The following is a 21,446-nucleotide window of genomic DNA, read 5'->3' on the forward strand; positions in this document are numbered from 1 at the left end:
CTGCACCATCAGGCTTGGCACATAGTAAGCGCTTAACAAATACCATCATCATCATTTACTTATTTTATTTTGTTAGTATGTTTGGTTTTGTTCTCTGTCTCCCCCTTTTTAGACTGTGAGCCCACTGTTGGGTAGGGACTGTCTCTATATGTTGCCAATTTGTACTTCCCAAGCGCTTAGTACAGTGCTCTGCACATAGTAAGCGCTCAATAAGTACGATTGATGATGATGATGATCATCATCATCATAGGTCTGTGGATAATGAACTGGAACTGGAAAAATAATATCACTAATGATAGAAACAGCACGGCTTGGAAGTTCTAATTCCACCACTTGCCTGTCATGTGATCTTGGGCAACTAATTATGGTACTTGTCAATTATGGTACTTGCTAAGCGCTCACTACGTGCAGAACACCGTTCTAAGCTCTGGGGTAGATAAAAGTTCATTCATCCATTCAATCATATTTATTGAGCACTTACCATTTGCAGAACACTGTACTAAGCTCTTGGGGGAATACAGTACAACAATAAATAGACCCACGTCGGGCTCACAGACTAAATAGGAGGGCGTAGGATTTACTCCCCGTTGTACAGACAGGGTAACCGAGGCACAGAGAAGTTAATTGACTTGCCCAAGGTGACACAGCAGACATGTGGCAGAGGCGGGATTAGAATCCAGGTCTTTTGACTCGCAGGCCTGTGATCTTTCCACACGGCTTTCTAGGCCTGATTTTCCTCATTTGTAAAATGGGGATTAAATAACAGTTCTCCCTTCCACTTGGAAAGAGAGAAAGGCAAAGAAAGAGAAAGAAAGAGGTGGGGAGGAGAGAGAGAGAGAGAGAGAGAGAGAGAGAGAGAGAGAGGCCCTGGGCACACCCTTCATTTTCCACTCCAGAGGACCCTGGAGAACATAATACGACTGATTGATTGAGCGGCGAGGTAGTTTCGTGCCAATCGAATCAAAGCCACAATCACACCTTTGTCTGCTCCAAGGCCTTCCCTGGGAGAATGGGAACTGGAAAGAGGAGCAGAAAGGGTTTTTTTTTTTTTGAAGAAGCAGCATGGTCTAGTGGCTACAGCCCAGGCCTAACAGTCAGAGTCTAATCCCAGCTCTGCCACTTGTCTGCTGTGTGACCTTGGGCAAGTCGCTCCACTTCTCTGTGTCTCAGTCACCTCCTCTGTAAAATGGGGATTAAGGCTGTGAGCCCCTTAAGGGACAGGGTTATGTCCAACCTCATTCTTTGGCATGTAGCCCAATGCTTAGAACAGTGCCTGACACATAGTAAGTGCTTAACAAATATTATTATTATTATTATTATTATTATTAAAAATGAAAAATACTCCAAAGACTTGTGAGACTCTCTTAGGTGAAGGGGTTCTGGGGCATGAGTAAGGATCCTAACGAAGGATCCAGGAAAGGAGCACGATCTCTCACTCTCTCTCTCACTCTCTGTATATATATAAATTATATTCTCTCTCTCTCTCTCTCTCTAGAGAGAGAGAGAGAGAGAGAGAGAAGCAGCGTGGTTCAGTGGAAAAGATCCCGGGCTTTGGAGTCAGCAGTCATGGGTTCAAATCCCGGCTCCGCCAGTTGTCAGCTGTGTGACTTTGGGCAAGTCACTTCACTTCTCTGTGCCTCAGTTGCCTCATCTGGAAAATGGGGGTTAAGACTGTGAGCCCCCCGTGGGACAACCTGATCACCTTGTAACCTCCCCAGCGCTTAGAACAGTGCTTTGCAAATAGTAAGCACTTAATAAATGCCATCCTTAGTATTTTTATTATATAGAACAACTCCATTTGAGGCCTACAGGAACTCCAGGGCAAACTATATCCATATGGTTGTCTGCATATATAGATATATATACAGAAGCAGCATGGCCTAATGGATAGAGTCACTGGTTATTGTATTGTACTTTCCCAAGCACTTAATACAGTGCTCTGCACACAGTAAGCGCTCAACAAATTCTACTGAATGAATGAACGAATAGTCCCAACTCTGTGGCTGGGCCTGCTGGGCTGACCTTGGGCAAGCCACTTAGCCTCTCTGGGCCTCAGTTTCCTCATCTGGAAAATGGGGATAATAGTGTCTACCTCCCGGGGCTGTCGAGGGGACCGGTTCGGGGAGGGAGTTCTGAGTGGGGTAGGATCCGAACCCGTGGACAGGCAGCCCAGTTGGGGCTGTGGACGGACTCTACCGGTGTCAACCCTCAGGGCTGCAGGGGACCTGGGCCCCTGGTGATACAACCAATCAGTCAATCGGGAGTATTTACTGAGCGCCTACTGTGTGCCAAACACTGTGCTAAGCACTTAAGAGAGAACACTAGAGGTAGAAGGCATGACCCCTGCTTACAGGGATAGAGCAAGCCCCCGGGAGTCAAAAGGTCATGGGTTCTAATCCCTGCTCCGCCACTCGTCTGCTGTGTGAACTTGGGCAAGTCACTTCACTTCTCTGGGCCTCAGTTCCCTCATCTGTAAAATAGGGATCGAGACCGTGAGCCCTACGTGGGGCAGGGACTGTGTCCAACCTGATTTGCTCGTATGCACCCCAGCGCTTAGTACAGAGCCTGGCACAGAGTAAGCACTTAATCATCATCATCATCATCAATCGTATTTATTGAGCGCTTACTATGTGCAGAGCACTGTACTAAGCGCTTGGGAAGTACAAACTGGCAACATATAGAGACAGTCCCTACCCAACAGTGGGCTCACAGTCTAAAAGGGGGAGACAGAGAACAAAACCAAAGATACTAACAAAATAAAATAAATAGAATAGTTATGTACAAATAAAATAAAATAAAATAAATAGAATAGAATAAATAAATAGAATAGATATGTACAAATAAAATAAATAAATAAATAAATAAATAAATTGAGTAATAAATATGTACAAACACATGTACATATATACAGGTGCTGTGGGGAAGGGAAGGAGGTAAGATGGGGGGATGGAGAGGGGGACGAGGGGGAGAGGAAGGGAGGGGCTCAGTCTGGGAAGGCCTCCTGGAGGAGGTGAGCTCTCAGCAGGGCCTTGTAAATACCATTTAAAATACTTAATAAATACCATTTAAAAACAAAAAACAACCTCCTGAGACCTTGGTGGTGAGCCGAGGACCCAACCCCTCTGGCGTGGTGTTTTCTGGCCTCAGCCTCATCGCCCGACAACTCAGTTTGGGGCCTACAGGAACTCCAGGGGGAATGCAGTGTGTTGCAAAGCGGGTCTCTCCGGGCTAGCCCAAACCAGACTTCCAGGCCACAAGAACCGGGTTTGCGTCTCGCCCGACGGGTGGAGGCCAGGTTGCCTAACGCTAACCCTGAACAACCAGCTTCAGTTGCAGCAGGAGGGATTTAAGAGCGACACGGGAGCAATTTCCTGACTCTATGACAATGGAATGAATGAGCGGGGGTTTAGGGGCAGCCCCGTCCAGGGGCAGGTGACTGGACCGAATGACCTCACCGGGTCCCTTCCTGTCTGAGGAATCTGTGGCATTCTGGCCTCTTGGCTGGATGTTGGCGAGGGCTCAAAACTTGCCCAGAAGCTTGAATACTGGGCTTCAATGGGGAGGGCAAAGCAAAGCCAGCTCTTCACTCTCCTTCTCCAGCCCAGCCCGCACCCTCCGCTCCTCCACCACTAATCTCCTCACCGTACCTCGTCCTCGCCTGTCCCGCCATCGACCCCCGGCCCACGTCATCCCCCGGGCCTGGAATGGCCTCCCTCTGCCCATCCGCCAAGCTAGCTCTCTTCCTCCCTTCAAGGCCCTGCTGAGAGCTCACCTCCTCCAGGAGGCCTTCCCAGACTGAGCCCCTTCCTTCCTCTCCCCCTCGTCCCCCTCTCCATTCCCCCCATCTTACCTCCTTCCCTTCCCCACAGCACCTGTATATATGTATATATGTTTGTACATATTTATTACTCTATTTATTTATTTTACTTGTACATATCTATTCTATTTATTTTATTTTGTTAGTATGTTTGGTTTTGTTCTCTGTCTCCCCCTTTTAGACTGTGAGCCCACTGTTGGGTAGGGACTGTCTCTATATGTTGCCAACTTGTACTTCCCAAGCGCTTAGTACAGTGCTCTGTACATAGTAAGCGCTCAATAAATGCGATTGATTGATTGATTGATTCACTATCTGTCCCCGCCGGGGGCAATTGAGCCCAGATGGGCCACCGGCAATATTGCCTCCCTCACGAGGAACCCTCAGAAGGGCGTGGCCCAGTGGGAAAAGCCCGGGCTTTGGAGTCAGAGGTCGTGGGTTCAAATCCCGGCTCCACCACTTGTCAACTGTGTGACTTTGGGCAAGTCACTTCACTTCTCTGGGCCTCAGTGACCTCATCTGTAAAATGGGGATGAAGACTGTGAGCCCCACGTGGGACAACCTGATCACCTGGTAAATTCCCCAGCGCTTAGAACAGTGCTCTGCACATAGTAAGCGCTCAATAAATGCCATTATTATTATTTTGGCTCACGGACCCTCGGCCATCCAGAGGAGTCTGGTTCCCCCCCAGGAAGAAGGGGAAGGTGGGAGGGGGCACCTGTGCCCAGGGAATGGGGGGTGCCTGGCCCCCCGTCTTGCAGAGGCTGACTTTGTTTGGCAGAGCTGAGGAGGGAGTCATCCTCCTGCACTCCCAACTTGGGGCGTGGGGAGGAAGGTTAAAGATCACAGGCCACGGGATTTGCTGTGAGAAACGCTCACTCCTCAATGGGGCAAAAGGACAGTGACCTCGGAACTCAGAAGCAGTGGCTAGAGCCCGGGCCTGGCAATCAGAAGGTCATGGGTTCTAATCCCCGCTCTGCCGCATGCCCGCTACGTGACCTCGGGAAAGTCACTTCAATAATAATAATAATAATAGCATTTATTAAGCGCTTACTATGTGCAAAGCACTGTTGTAAGCACTGGGGAGGTTACAAGGTGATCAGGTTGTCCCACGGGGGGCTCACAGTTTTAATCCCCATTTTACAGATGGGGAACTGAGGCCCAGAGAAGTGAAGCGCTTAGTACAGTGCTCTGCACATAGTAAGTGCTCAATAAATACGATTGATGATGAAGTGACTTGCCCAGAGTCACACAGCTGGCAATTGGCGGAGCCAGGATTTGAACCCATGACCTCTGACTCCAAAGCCCAGGCTCTTTCCACTGAGCCACGCTGCTTCTTAAAAAAGCACTGTTCTAAGCGCTGGGGAGGTTACAAGGTGATCAGGTTGTCCCACGGAGGGCTGTACCTCAGTTACCCCATCTGTAAAGTGGGGATTGAGACTGGGAGCCCCATGTGGGACAGGGACTGTGTCCAGCCTGATTAATTTGTATCTACCCCAGCGTTTAGAATAGTACTTGACACATCATCATCATCATCATCAATCGTATTTATTGAGCGCTTACTATGTGCAGAGCACTGTACTAAGCGCTTGGAAAGTACAAATTGGCAACATATAGAGACAGTCCCTACCCAACAGTGGGCTCACAGTCTAAAAGGGGGAGACAGAGAACAAAACCAAACATACTAACAAAATAAAATAAATAGGATAGATATGTACAAGTAAAATAAATAAATAAATAAATAGAGTAATAAATATGTACAAACATATATACATATATACAGGACACATAGTAAGCGCTTAACAAATTCACAATTATTATTATTATTATTACTAGTTTGGCCCTGCCTGGTCTGGCCTGGACAATGGGGGAGTGGGAGGCCTGCTGGCCACCAAAGAAGCATGCCCTGCCAGAAATAGCCTGGCCTTGGGAGTCAAAGGCCTTGGGTTCTAATCCCGACTCTACCACTGGCCTGCTGTGTGAACTCAGGCAAGTCATTTCACTTCTCTGTGCTCCTGTTTCCTCAACTGTAAAAAGGGGGTTCCATACCTGTTTTCCCTCCTACTTAGACTGTTTACCCCCATGTGGGACTGTGTCCCATCAGATTGTCTGGTAATAATAATAATAATATTTGTTAAGCACTTACTATGTCTCAACTACTATTCTAAGCACTGGGATAGATAGAAGTTAATCAGGTAGGACACAGTCCCTGCCCCAAATGGGACTCACAGTCTTAATCCCCTTTTGGCAGATGAGGGAACCGAGGCACAGAGAAGTGAAGTGACTTGCCTAAGGTCACCCAGCAGACCAGTGGCAGAGCTGGATTAGAACACAGGTCCTTCTGACTCCTAGGCCTGTGTTCTACCCACTAGGCCATGTTGCTTCTCCCGGTGGTTGGCACACAGGAGACGCTTAACAAACACCACAGTTAGTATTATTATTATTATTATTAGACTATCGGGAGGTAGATGTAATAAGGGCGGGGATTGCATCTGCTTATCCTAAATATTCTCACCCAAATGATTAGTTCAATGCCCTGAAATCATTAAGTGCTTATTAAATATTATCCATTGATTGACCAATCTGTTGACGTACACACTTCACAACAACACAATTATCTTCCGTCTAAGACCATGGCTGACTGGAAAGAGCTGGGAGTGTCCAGCCCAGAGCTGCTGACGAACTGACAGGTGACCTGCTCACTATACATTTCTGTCACAAAAAACTCTAGGGCACCTCGCCCAGTGGATGGGCCGGGAAGGAATCCTGAAACCACCTGGTTAATAATAATAATACTAATAATAATAATTGTGGTATTTAAGTGCTTACTACATTCCAGGCACCATACTAGGCGCTGGGGGTGGATACAAGCTAACTGGGTTGGACATAGACCCTGTCCCACATAGGGCTCACAGTCTTAATCCCCATTTTACAGATGAGGTAACTGAGGCGTAGGAAAATTAAGTGAGTTGCCCAAGTTCTCACAGCACGCACGTGGTAGAGCCCGGGATTAGAATGCTAATAACGCCCAGACTGAGCCCCTTCCTTCCTCTCCCCCTCGTCCCCCTCTCTATCCCCCCCATCTTACCTCCTTCCCTTCCCCACAGCACCTGTATATATGTATATATGTTTGTACATATTTATTACTCCATTTCTTTATTTATTTATTTTACTTGTACATATCTATTCTATTTATTTTATTTTGTTAGTATGTTTGGTTTCCTTCTCTGTCTCCCCCTTTTAGACTGTGAGCCCACTGTTGGGTAGGGACTGTCTCTATATGTTGCCAACTTGTACTTCCCAAGCGCTTAGTACAGTGCTCTGCACATAGTAAGTGCTCAATAAGTACGATTGATGATGATATGTTTGTACATATTTATTACTCTATTTATTTATTTGTTTATTTTACTTGTACATATCTATTCTATTTATTTTATTTTGTTAGTATGTTTGGTTTCATTCTCTGTCTCCCCCTTTTAGACTGTGAGCCCACTGTTGGGTAGGGACTGTCTCTAGATATTGCCAACTTGTACTTCCCAAGCGCTTAGTACAGTGCTCTGCACACAGTAAGCGCTCAGTAAATATGATTGATTGATTGATTGATTGATTGAGGGCAGAGAAGACTGCAGTGGCTACCGAGGTGACTGAGCTAAGCAACCCTCAATTCATTCATTCATTCAGTTGTATTTATTGAGCGCTTACTGTGTGCAGAGCACTGTACCAAGCACTTGGGAAGTACGAGTCAGCAATCCCCACCCAACAACGGGCTCACAGTCTAGAAGGGGGAGACAGACAACAAAACAAAACAAGGTGTCAAAACAGTTAGAATAAATAGAATTATAGCTATATGCACATCATTAATAAAATAAATAGATTAGTAAATACGTAGTGTTTGACAGTAAGCGAATTACAGGTACGGGGTAGCTATAGAGCTTAGCACTTAGAACAGTGCTTTGCACTTAGAACAGTGCTTTGCACATAGTAAGCGCTTAATAAATGCCATCATTATTATTATTATTATAGAGTATAAAGACATGCACATAGATTCTCTGGGGGCTCAATGGGGTGCTTCCCCCCACACACACTCCTATTTACTAGCCATCCAGGACCAGAAAGGCTAATACAACTTTCTTGTACTACCAGCTCTCTCATATTATACTCTCTGAAACGCTAAGTATGCATTCATTCATTCATTCAACCATATTCATTGAGCTCTTACTATGTGCAAAGCACTATACTAAGTGTGTGGGAAAATACAGAGAAGCAGCGTGGCTCAGTGGCAAGAGCCCAGGCTTGGGAGTCAGACATCGTGGGTTCTAATCCCGTCTCCCCACTTGCCAGCTGTGTGACCCTGGGCAAGTCACTTCACAGCTCTGGACCTCAGTTACCTCATCTGTAAAATGGGGATGAAGACTGTGAGCCCCATGTGGGGTAGCCCGATGACCTTGTATCTCCCCCAGCGCTTAGAACAGTGCTTGGCACATAGTAAGCACTTAACAAATGCCATCATTATTATTATTATTATTACAATATAACAATCACACATTCCCTGCCCACAACGAGGATAATAGTCTAGAAATCTACAATCAATCAATCATATTTATTGAGCGCTTACTGTGTGCAGAGCACTGTACTAAGCGCTTGGGAAGTACAAGTTGGCAACATATAGAGACGGTCCCTACCCAACAGTGGGCTCACAGTCTAAGAGGGGGAGACAGAGAACAAAACCAACAAAACTACAGTAAGATGCATGCGGTAAGCACTCAGCAAGTATCACTCACTGATTGATTGACTGATAATGTAAACTTACAGCACCAAAGCGAAACTGATAAGCGAAACTGATAACTTTTTAGACTGTGAGCCCACTGTCGGGTAGGGACTGTCTCTATATGTTGCCAACCTGTACTTCCCAAGCGCTTAGTACAGTGCTCTGCACACAGTAAGCGCTCAATAAATACGATTGATGATGATGATGATAAAGAACATGCTGAGCCCCGGGGTCATCCACAGCAGTCCCCTGCTGTCACGGGGCCCTTCGGTACCCGGCAGCAGCTGGGAGTGGGAACACCAGCCCCCCAAATACTTTTCCCGTACACTCTCGAGGGAATGGCCCAGCTCCTCAAATACTGAGGAGAAGCAGCATGGCCTAGGGGAAAGAGCACAGGACTGGGAATGAGAAGGACCTGGGTTCCAATCCTGACTCCGCCACTTGTGTCCTGTGTGATCTTGAGCAAGTCACTTCACTTCTCTGGGCCTCAGCTAATTTATCTGTGAAACGGGGATTGAGACTGTGAGCCCTATAATAATAATGATGATGATGGTATTTGTTAAGCGCTTACTATGTGCAAAGCACTGTTCTAAGCACTGGGGGGATACAAGGCGATCAGGTTGTCCCACGTGGGGCTCACAATCTTCATCTCCGTTTTACAGATGAGGTAACTGAGGCCCAGAGAAGTTAAGTGACTTGTCCAAAGTCACACAGCTGACAATTGGCGGAGCCGGGATTTGAACCCAGGACCTCTGACTCCAAAGCCCGGGCTCTTTCCACTGAGACACGCTGCTTCTCTATGTGGGGCATGGACTGTGTTCAACCTGATCATCTTGTACCTATCCCTTCTCTACCCCCTATTATAATAACAATAATAATTGTGGTATTTGTTAAGCACTTAGCACAGTGCTCTGCACACAGTAAGCGCTCAATAAATACGACTGAATGAATGAATGAACTTACTTTGTGCCAGGCATGGTACTAAGCACTGGGGTGGATACAAGCAAATCGGGTTGGACATAGTCTCTGTCCCACATGGGGCTCCTAATCTCAAACCCCATTTTACAGATGAGGTAACTGAGGCACAGAGAAGTGAGGTGACTTGCCCAAGGCACGCAGCAGTTGAGTGGCGGAGCTCGAATTAGAACCCACGACCTTCTGAGTCCCAGGCCCATGCTCTATCCACTACACCATGCTGCTTCAAAGACAGAGTGGACACAGTCATCATCATCATCAATCGTATTTATTGAGGGCTTACTGTGTGCAGAGCACTGTACTAAGCGCTTGGGAAGTACAAGTTGGTAACATATAGAGACAGTCCCTACCCAACAGTGGGCTCACAGTCTAAAAGGGGGAGACGGAGAACGAAACCAAACATACTAACAAAATAAAATAAATAGAATAGATATGTACAAGTAAAATAAATAAATAAATAGAGTAATAAATATGTACAAACATTTATACATATATACAGTCATTCATTAATCATATTTGTTGAGCGCTTACTCTGCGCAGAACACTGAACTAAGCACTTGGGAGAGTACAACAATAAACAGACACATTCCCTGCACGCAACGAGTTTACAGTCCATGCCCCACAAGGGGCTCACAGTCTTAATCCCCATTTTACAGATGAGGGAACTATGGACACAGTTGTGATTATTTTTAGTTCCGTCTCCTTCATGAGAGGAGATAATAATACTGATAAAAGCATTTGCTAAGTGCTTACTATGTGCCAAGCACTGTTCTAAGCGCCGGGGGGAATACAAGGTAATCAGGTTGTCCCACATGGGGCTCACAGTCTTAATCCCCATTTTAAAGATGAGGTAAACTGAGGCCCAGAGAAGTGACTTGCCCAAAGTCACACAGCAGACAAGTGGCGGAGTAGGGATTAGAACCCGTGATCTCTGACTCCCAAGCCCGGGCTCTTTCCACTGAGCCACGCTGCTTCTCTAAGTGGGCAAGCATGTTAGTGGGCAGGGAAATGGGCCACTTCTCTAGGGAGAAGCAGCGTGGCTCAGTGGAAAGAGCACGGGCTTTGGAGTCAGAGGTCATGGGTTCGAATCCCAACTCTGCCACATGTCTCCTGTGTGACCTTGGGCAAGTCACTTAACTTCTCTGAGCCTCAGTTCCCTGATCTGTAAAATGGGGATTAAGACTGTGAGCCCCACGTGGGACAACTTGATCACCTTGTATCCCCCCCAGCGCTTAGAACAGTGCTCTGCACATAGTAAGCGCTTAACAAATGCCATCATTATTATTATTGTACTTGTACAATATTATTATTGTACTTGTACTTCCCAAGCACTTAGTACAGTGCTCTGCACACAGTAAGCGCTCAATAAATATGATTGAGTGAATGAATGAATGGGGCTCACAGTCTTAATTCCCAGTTTACAGATGAGGTAACTGAGGCACAGAGAAGTTAAGTGACTTGCTCAAAGTCACACAGCTGACAAGTGACAGGGCTGGGATTAGAACCCATGTTATCTATTCTATTTATTTTATATCTATTCTATTTATTTTATTTTGTTAGTATGTTCGGTTTTGTTCTCTGTCTCCCCCTTTTAGACTGTGAGCCCACTGTAGGGACTGTCTCTATATGTTGCCAACTTGTACTTACCAAGCGCTTAGTACAGTGCTCTGCACACAGTAAGCGCTCAGTAAATACAATTGATGATGGTGATGATTATTATTCTCTGTCATTCTTCCCATGCATTTAGTACAGAGGGCGCTCAAAAAATAGTACTACTACCTTGCATCTGAACTTTGACCCTGAAATCACAGCTGTTTCTAAAGTGCCTAAGCTCGCTTCCACAAAGGGAACAGAAAGTTTATTTGCTATTTCCCTATAAACGCAAAATCTCACTCCCTACCATGTGTTTTTTTTGGCTGCAGCCCTCTCCCCCTTTTAGACTGTGAGCCCACTGTTGGGTAGGGACTGTCTCTATATGTTGCCAGCTTGTACTTCCCAAGCGCTTAGTACAGTGCTCTGCACACAGTAAGCGCTCAATAAATACGATTGGTGATGACGATGATGGAGAACCGAAGTGAGAGAGAGACGGGGACTATCAAGCCGGAGAAAGGGACCCGGCCGACCGAAACAGAAAACACCACAGGAATTAAAAGGGTGAACTGAAGGACCGGGAGGAAAGGTCAGTCAGTCGGTCATGTTTATTGAGGGCTTACTGTGAGCAGAGCACTGTACTAAGCGCTTCGGAGAATGCCCGACAGAGGAGAAGAGCTAGTCTGGAGGGAGGACAGGTTCCCCTGGGGTTTCCAGGTAAGCGTTTCACTCATCCCCTGCTCGTGAACCAGCATGTGTTTGCCAGCAGCGTGGCTTTTTGGATAAAGTAAGAGTCTGGGAGTCAGAAGGACCTGGGTTCTAATCCCGCCTCTGCCATGTGTCTGCTGTGTGACCTTGGATAAGTCATTTCACCTGTCATTTCACAGAGAACAGTGCTCTGCACATAGTAAGCGCTTAATAAATGCCATTTATTTATTTATTAATTGTCTGGCCTCAGTTACCTCACCTGCAAACTGGGGGACAGGGACTGCATCCAACCCAATTTGCTTATATCCACCCCAGCACTTAGTATAGTGCCTGGCACATAGTAAGACTGTGAGCCCACTGTTGGGTAGGGACTGTCTCTATATGTTGCCAATTTGTACTTCCCAAGCGCTTAGTACAGTGCTCTGCACATAGTAAGCGCTCAATAAATACGATTGATGATAACAAATACCATTGTCATTATTATTATTATTACCATACAACAATAAACAGACACGTTCCCTGCCCACAGTGAGCTTCCAGTCGTAAGGACTGTAAGTTCCGGGAAGAGGGGTTGTCCCACCTGGAGAGTATTCATTCATTCAATTGTGTTCATTGAGCACTTACTGTGTGCAGAGCACTGTACTAAGCACTTGGAAAGTACAATTCAGCAACAAAGAGAGACCATCCCTGCCCATAGTGGGCTCAAAGGGGGGAGACAGACATCAAAACAAGTAAACCGTCATAAATAGCATCAATAAAAGAAGGATACAGGGTAATATGGAGAGTTGAATACCGTGTCTGCCAACTCTGTCATCATCATCATCATCATCATCAATCGTATTTATTGAGCACTTACTGTGTGCAGAGCACTGTACTAAGCGCTTGGGAAGTACAAGTTGGCAACATATAGAGACAGTCCCTACCCAATAGTGGGCTCACAGTCTAAAAGGGGGAGATCTTGCACTCTCCCAAGCGCTTAGTACAGTGATCTGCACACAGTAAGTGCTCAATAAATACGATCGATTGATTGGTTGACTGATGAGTTAGGTGGGGGGTGGGGATTCCAGTTCTTCTGACTCTGCAGCGGGAGGGATATAGGTTAGGCTGCAGAAGAGTGAGGATTGTGAGAGTCTCCTTCTCTGGGTAGAAGTAAAGGAGCAGCTCTTGGAAGCAGGGAGATGCCAGTCCTACAAATCTCCACCTTCTAGAGGTGGCATTTTTACACTTCTCCATGCCAGTGTAGATACAAGCCTTGACCTTCCCACCCAAACCCCCAAGACAGGTGGCTACTGTAACGTGGACAAGAGGAAAGAGTACTGGGCTCAGTATCGGGGGAGCAGGGCTCTAGTTTTCACTCTGCCAGAGATTGGTGGGGTGACCTCCGTTTAGTCACCATCTCTGAGCATCCCTGTCCCACCTGTGAAATGGGGAGAATCCCCCCCGGCCTTCCCTGCTTTCCAGGCCCGGTGTGGCCGATGAAAAAAGCCATCAGACAACCAAGCTCTCAACATCATCTCCACTTTTTCCCCACTGAAGATCCTCCCGCCCACATCCGGCCCCGCCGAATGGTGACCCTGCTGACCCGAATGGTCAAGGCCCTGCTGAGAGCTCACCTCCTCCAGGAGGCCTTCCCAAACTGAGCCCCTTCCTTCCTCTCCCCCTCGTCCCCCTCTCCATCCCCCCATCTTACCTCCTTCCCTTCCCCATAGCACCTGTATATATGTATATATGGTTGTACATATTTATTACTCTATTTATTTATTTATTTATTTATTTATTTTACTTGTACATTTCTATCCTATTTCATTTTGTTGGTATGTTTGGTTCTGTTCTCTGTCTCCCCCTTTTGGACTGTGAGCCCACTGTTGGGTAGGGACTGTCTCTATGTGTTGCCAATTTGCACTTCCCAAGCACTTAGTACAGTGCTCTGCACATAGTAAACGCTCAATAAATACGATTGATTGATTGATTGATTGACGGAGCCCAGCCCGGTCCCAAGGACAGGAAGCCGAGAGCCGCACGGCCCGTCTGACGCCCCTCCCAGGGACCGTCTCTATATGTTGCCAACTTGTACTTCCCAAGCGCTTAGTACAGTGCTCTGCACACAGTAAGCGCTCAATAAATACGATTGATTGATTGATTGGACGTGGGCCGACTGCGGAGGCCGACTGAGGAGGAGGCTGGCCGAGTCCTCTGGACCAACAGGGTGGTCGCCTCGCAAGAGAGGGTGGGAGAGGCCAAAATCCTCCCCTCCCGGGCTGGATGGAAGCAACTGTCCCCGCTCCCTCTGGCAGGAGCGGCCCACGCCTCCACACCGGCCAGGAAACTGAGGGGGAAGACAAGTTGGGGAGACCCAGATGGGCAACTTGCTTGGAGGAAGTCAGAAAAGAGTGGGAGAGGGAAAGGGAGGGGAATTCACACCTGCAGGGTCCTGCTCCCACCGGTCCTGCAAGTCGCCATGGCTACCGCCTCCACCGTCGCCACACCTGCCTCCTCCGGCCCGGGCCGGCCGATCGCGTGTCCACCCGAGGCTGGGGTTTGGCAGCAGGAAAAGCAAAGTGCAGGGTGGCTTATCTGCACCAGGCCGGCGACATCCAGCCCCGGGGAGGCCGGGCGGGGATGGGGAGGGCAGGGGGTGATTCAGGGCCCAGCCCCAGGCCCGGGGAGGGGAGAGCCATGTCGGCTACTCAGATTCAGCCTGTGGCAGCTGAATCGGCCCCTCGACGGAGGGTCCCAAGGGGTCGGGAGGAACGGCTCCTCATCCCCCACCCAGTCAGACACACACGGCCCGTCTAGTTGGACCTCGGCCCTGGGCAGCGGGAACCCCGGAGAGAGGATGCCAGGGCTAACCGAGGTGGTATCCGTGCCCACGGCCCCGGGCACCCGGCAGCGGGAAATTCAGACACACCCCTGCAATCTGAACCCCGCGGGATGGCCTCTAGCTCAATCCCAGCAGCCGCTCCCCACGCGCTATTCATTCAACAGTATTTATTAAGCGCGGGACTGTCATCATCATCATCATCATCATCATCAATCGTATTTATTGAGCGCTTACTGTGTGCAGAGCACTGTACTAAGCGCTTGGGAAGTACAAGTTGGTAACATATAGAGACAGTCCCTACCCAGCAGTGGGCTCACAGTCTAAAAGGGGGAGACAGAGAACAAAACCAAACATACTAACAAAACAAAATAAATAGAATAGATATGTACAAGTAAAATAAATAAATAAATAGAGTAATAAATATGTACAAACATATATACATATATACAGGTGCTAAGGGGAAGGGAAGGAGGTGAGATGGGGGGGATGGAGAGGGGGACGAGGGGGAGAGGAAGGAAGCTTCCTGGGCTTCCTTCCTCACCAGCTTGGCCTGGGCCTGAGGCGGGAGTAAACAATTTGGGGGACGATGGACAGTTGAGGGAAGCAAACCCCTGCCTTCTGGAGGAGGGTACGGCCCGAAGCTGCCGTGTGATTGTTTGGAGCCAGAACACAGTGAGGAACCTCTGCAGGAGGGGACTGGACTGGAAGATCTCACCAGGCCTCTGCGGGGGCTCTTGGTGGGGGGTAGGAGGAGCTCAATCAACCAATCGGTAGTATTTATTGAGCACTTACAGTGTGCAAAACACTTTTCTAATCACTCGTTCATTCGTTCTCGCCTGTCCCGCCATCGACCCCCGGGCCTGGAATGCCCAATCCCTCTGCCCATCCGCCAAGCTAGCTCTCTTCCTCCCTTCAAGGCCCTGCTGAGAGCTCACCTCCTCCAGGAGGCCTTCCCACACTGAGCCTCTTCCTTCCTCTCCCCCTCGTCCCCCTCTCCATCCCCCCCATCTTACCTCCTTCCCTTCCCCACAGCACCTGTATATATGTATATGTGTTAGTACATATTTATTACTCTATTTATTCATTTATTTATTTTACTTGTACATATCTATTCTATTTATTTTATTTTGTTAGTATGTTTGGTTTTGTTCTCTGTCTCCCCCTTTGAGACTGTGAGCCCACTGTTGGGTAGGGACTGTCTCTATGTGTTGCAAACTTGTACTTCCCAAGCGCTTAGTACAGTGCTCTGCACATAGTAAGCGCTCAATAAATACGATTGATGATGATGATGATGATGATGAGAGTCAGAGCACGGGCCTGGTTGTCAGAAGGACCTGGGTTCTAATCCCAGCTCAGCCACTTGTCTGCTGTGTGACCTTGAGCGAGTCGCTTCACTCCTCCTGCTTCAGTTCCCTCATCTTTAAAATGGAGATTAAGATTGTGAGCCCCATGTGGGTATTGGTACTTTGTACCTCTCCCAAGCGCTTAGTACAAGGCTCTACATACAGTAAGGGCTCAATAAATAAGATTGAATGTCCAATCTAACTTGCTCGTATCAACCCCAGCACTTAGTACGGTGGCTGGCACATAGTAAGAGTTTAACAAATACCACAATTATTATTATAATTATTACTGGGAAAGTACAACACAGTCTGTAGATGTGATCCTGGTCCACAAGGAACTTGCATTCTACAGTCCAGGCATTTTGGGGGATATAATGGGGGAAGATTAAGCAGCCCTGGGATTGCAGGTTTACTGTAATAATAATAATAATGATGATGGCATTTATTAACTGCTTACATATGTACAAAGCAGTGTTCTAAGCGCTGGGGAGGTCACAAGGTAATCAGGTTGTCCCACGGGGGGCTCACAGTCTTAATCCCCATTTTACAGATGAGGTAAAGACAGGGAGCCCCACGTGGGACAACCTAATTACTTTGCATCTGTTGGGTAGGGACTGTCTCTATATGTTGCCAACTTGTACTTCCCAAGCACTTAGTACAGTGCTCTGCACACAGTAAGCGCTCAATAAATACGATTGATTGATTGCATCTACCCCAGTGCTTAGAACAGTGCTTGGCACATAGTAATTGCTTAACAAATACCATCATTATTATTATTATAATTATAATTACCCCAGCACTTAGTACAATAAGTGCTTAACAAATGCCATCAATATTATTATTATTATCATTACGGTACCTGGCAGTGTGGCCTGGTGGCAAGAGCTCGGGCTTGGGAGTCAGAGGACGTGGTCTCTAATCCCGGCTCCGCCACTTGTCTGCTTTGTGACCTTGGGCAAATCGCTTAACTTCTCTGGGCCTTAGTTACCTCAACTGTTAAATGGGGATTAAGACTACGTGCCCTTTGTGGGACAACCTGATTACCTTGTATCTTTGCCAGGAAGGAAGAAACTTTCCTAAGCGCTTAGTCCAGTGCTCTGCACACAGGAAGCGCTAAATAAATACGACTGAATGAAAGAAAGAAAGAAAGAAAGAAAGAAAGAAAGAAAGAAAGAATGAATGAATGAATGAATGAATGAATGAATGACCCCTCCATCTCCTGCTCTTTGCTGCCACCTAGTGGATAACGCGGAGAACTGAAATCCCCAATGTCAACTCACCTTATCCTGGATCCCTGAAGGAGAGGAGTCTGATTTCCACTCAATGATGGTATTTGTTGTTATTATTATTATCATCATTAATAATAATAATAATAACTATTGTATTTGTTGAGCACTTACTATGAGCCAGGCACTGTACTAAGCACTGGGGTGGATACAAGCAAATCAGGTAGGACACAGTCCCTGTCCCACATAATAATAATAAATAATAATGGCATTTATTAAGCGCTTACTATGTGCAAAGTGCTGTTCTAAGCGCTGGGGAGGTTACAAGGTGATCAGGTTGTCCCACGGGGGGCTCACAGTCTTTATCCCCCATTTTACAGATGAGGTAGCTGAGGCTCAGAGAAGTGAAGTGACTTGCCCAAAGTCACGCAGCTGACAAGTGGTGGAGTCTGGATTTGAACCCATGACCTCTGACTCCAAAGCCCGGGCTCTTTCCACTGAGCCACGCTGCTTGGGCACAGTCCCTGTCCCAGATAACAATAATAATAATAATAATAATAATAATAGTATTTGTTAAGCATTTACTATGTGACAAGCACTATTCTAAGCGCTGGGGTAATAATAATAATAATAATGATGGTATTTGTTAAGCGCTTACTATGTGCCAAACACTGTTCTAAGCACTGGAGGGGATACAAGACGATCAAGTTGTCCCACATGGGGCTCACAATCTTAATCCCCATTTTACAGATGAGTTAACTGAGGCCCAGAGAAGTGAAGCGACTTGCCCAAAGTCACACAGCTGACAATTGGCGGAGCCGAGATTTGAACCCATGACCTCTGACTCCAAAGCCCGGGCTCTTTCCACTGAGCCACGCAGGTTGTCCCATGTGGGGCTCCAGCCTTGACCCCCATTTTACAGCTGAGGTAACTGAGGCACAGAGACGTGAAGTGGTTTGCCCAAGGTCACACAGCAGACAAGTGGCAGAGTCAGGATTAGAACCCACATCCTCTGACTCCCAAACCCAGCTCTTGCATCTAAGCCACGCTGCTTCTCTCAGCTAATCAGGTTGTCCCATATGGGGTTCACAGTCTCAATCCCCATTTGACAGATGAGGGAATTGAGGCCCAGAGAAGTGAAGTGACTTGCCCAAGGTGGTGATGATGATGAGGATGATGATGATGATGATAGTGGTATTTGTTATGCACTTTCTGAGTGCCAAACACTATTCTAAGAGTTGGGATAGATACAAGGTAATCAGGTTGTCCCACGTGGGACTCACGGTCTTAATCCCCATTTGACAGATGAGGGAACTGAGGCCCAGAGAATTGAAGTGACTTACCCAAAGTGATAATGATGATGGTATTTAATAATAATAATAATAATAACAATAGCATTTATTAAGCGCTTACTGTGTGCAAAGCACTGTTCTAAGCGCTGGGGAGGTTACAAGGTGATCAGGTTGTCCCACGGGGGGCTCACAGTCTTCATCCCCATTTTACAGATGAGGGAACTGAGGCACAGAGAAGTGAAGTGAGTTGCCCAAAGTGATAATGATGATGGCATTTATTAATAATAATAACAATAATGATAGCATTTATTAAGCGCTTACTGTGTGTAAAGCACTGTTCTAAGCGCTGGGGAGGTTACAAGGTGATCAGGTTGTCCCACGGGGGAATCACAGTCTTCATCCCCATTTTACAGATGAGGGAAGTGAGGCACAGAGAAGTGAAGTGAGTTGCCCAAAGTCACACAGCTGGCAATTGGCAGAGCCGGGATTTGAACCCATGACCTCGGACTCCAAAGCCCATGCTCTTTCCACTGAGCCACGCTGCTTCTCTTTATCAAGCACTTACTATGTGTCAAGCACGGTTCTAAGCTCTGGGGTAGATACAAGGTAATCAGGTTGCCCCACGTAGGGCTCACAGTCATCATCATCATCATCAATCGTATTTATTGAGTGCTTACTGTGTGCAGAGCACTGTATTAAGCGCTTGGGAAGTACAAATTGGCAACATATAGAGACTTAATCCCCAGTCTTAATCCCCATTTTACAGATGAGGCCCAGCGCAGTGAAGTGACTTGCCCAGGGTCACACAGCCGACCAGTGGCAGGGACGGGCTTAGAACCCATGACCTTGCAACTCCCAGGTTCATGCTCCATCCACTACACCATTCATTCATTCAATAACATTTACTGAGCGCTTACTCTGTGCAGAGCACTGTACTAAGCGCTTGGAAAGTACAATTCAGCAACAAAGAGAGACAATCCTTACCCAACAACAAGATCACAGTCTAGAAGGTGGGGGAGATGGACAAAAAACCCAAACAGGCACAAGTACACAGTAGAGAAGCAGCGTGGCTCAGTGGAAAGAGCCCAGGCTTTGGAGTCAGAGGTCAAGGGTTCAAATCCTGGCTCCGCTAATTGTCAGCTGTGTGACTTTGGGCAAGTCACTTCTCTGTGCCTCAGTTCCCTCACCTGTAAAATGGGGATTAAGACTGTGAGCCCCACGTGGGACAACTTGATCACCTTGAATCCCCCCAGTGCTTTGCACATAGTAAGTGCTTAATAAATACCATTATCATTATTATTATTATTATTATGCTTCCCACTATGAATGAATGACTGAAATACCCAGACTGAGCCCCCTTTTTCCTCTCCTCCTTCCCCTCCCCACAGCACCTGTATATATGTTTGTACAGATTTATTATACTACTTATTTTACTTGTACATATCTACTATTCTATTTATTCTGTTAATGATATGCATCCAGCTTTATTTCTGTTTATTCTGGTCATCATCATCATCAATCGTATTTATTGAGCGCTTACTATGTGCAGAGCACTGTACTAAGCACTTGGGAAGTACAAATTGGCAACATATAGAGACAGTCCCTACCCAACAGTGGGCTCACAGTCTAAAAGGGGGAGACAGAGAACAAAACCAAACATACTAGCAAAATAAAATAAATAGAATAGATACGTACAAGTAAAATAGAGTAATAAATAGGTACAAACATATATACATATATACAGGTGCTGTGGGGAAGGGAAGGAGGGGTGACTTGACACCTGTCCCCGTGTTTCATTTTGTTGTCTGCCTCCCCCTTCTAGACTGTGAGCCCGTTGTTGGGTAGGGACCATCTCTATATGTTGTGGACTTGTACTTCCCAAGCGCTTAGTCCAGTGCTCTGCACACAGTAAGCGCTCAATAAATACGATTGACTGAATGAATGAATGAATGAATGAAATAGCATTGATTGATTGACTGAATGATTGATTGACAGCCCTAGGCCTACTTGATGGGCAGTGCGGCCACACCCTTGGGGGAAAGGGGGGAATCGGGCCGGTGGGCATGGCAGGGGCATGGTCAACGTCCAGGACGGTTGGGGCGGTTGGTGAAATGGGAAGCTCAGCCGGAGGGTGGACGGTTGTCCGTGGCCCAGTGGAAAGAGCTCCGGCTTGGGAGTCAGAGGTCATGGGTTCTAATGCTACCTCCACCACTCTTCAGCTGGGTGACTTTGGGCCAGTCACTTCACATCTCTCGGCCCCAGTTACCTCATCTGCAAAATGGGGATTAAGACTGTGAGCCCCCCGTGGGACAACCTGATGACCTTGTGTCTACCCTAGTGCTTGGCACATCGTAAGCGCTTAATAGATGCCATCATTATTATTTATTATTATCATTAAGTCACTTCACTTCTCTGGGCCTCAGTTACCTCATCTGTAAAACGGGGATTAAGACTGTGAGCCCCCCGTGGGACAACCTGATGACCTTGTGTCTACCCTAGTGCTTGGCACATCGTAAGTGCTTAATAGATGCCATCATTATTATTTATTATTATCATTAAGTCACTTCCCTTCTCTGGGCCTCAGTTACCTCATCTGTAAAATGGGGATTAAGACTGTGAGCCCCCCTCGGGACAATCTGATGACTTTGTGTCTACCCCAGCACTTGGAACAGTGCTTGGCACATAGTAAGCACTTAGTAGACACCATCATTATCATTCCCCCCCCCCCGACCTTCTAGACTGTGAGCCCACTGTTGGGTAGGGACTGTCTCCATATGTTGCCAACTTGTACTTCCCAAGCGCTTAGTACAGTGCTGTGCACACAGTAAGCGCTCAGTAAATACGATTGATTGATTGATTATTATCATTGTCACTTCACTTCTCTGTGCCTCAGTTAGCTCATCTGTAAA

The sequence above is a fragment of the Tachyglossus aculeatus genome, chromosome 8, assembly GCF_015852505.1.
Source record: "Tachyglossus aculeatus isolate mTacAcu1 chromosome 8, mTacAcu1.pri, whole genome shotgun sequence".
Classification (NCBI taxonomy): Eukaryota; Metazoa; Chordata; class Mammalia; order Monotremata; family Tachyglossidae; genus Tachyglossus; species Tachyglossus aculeatus.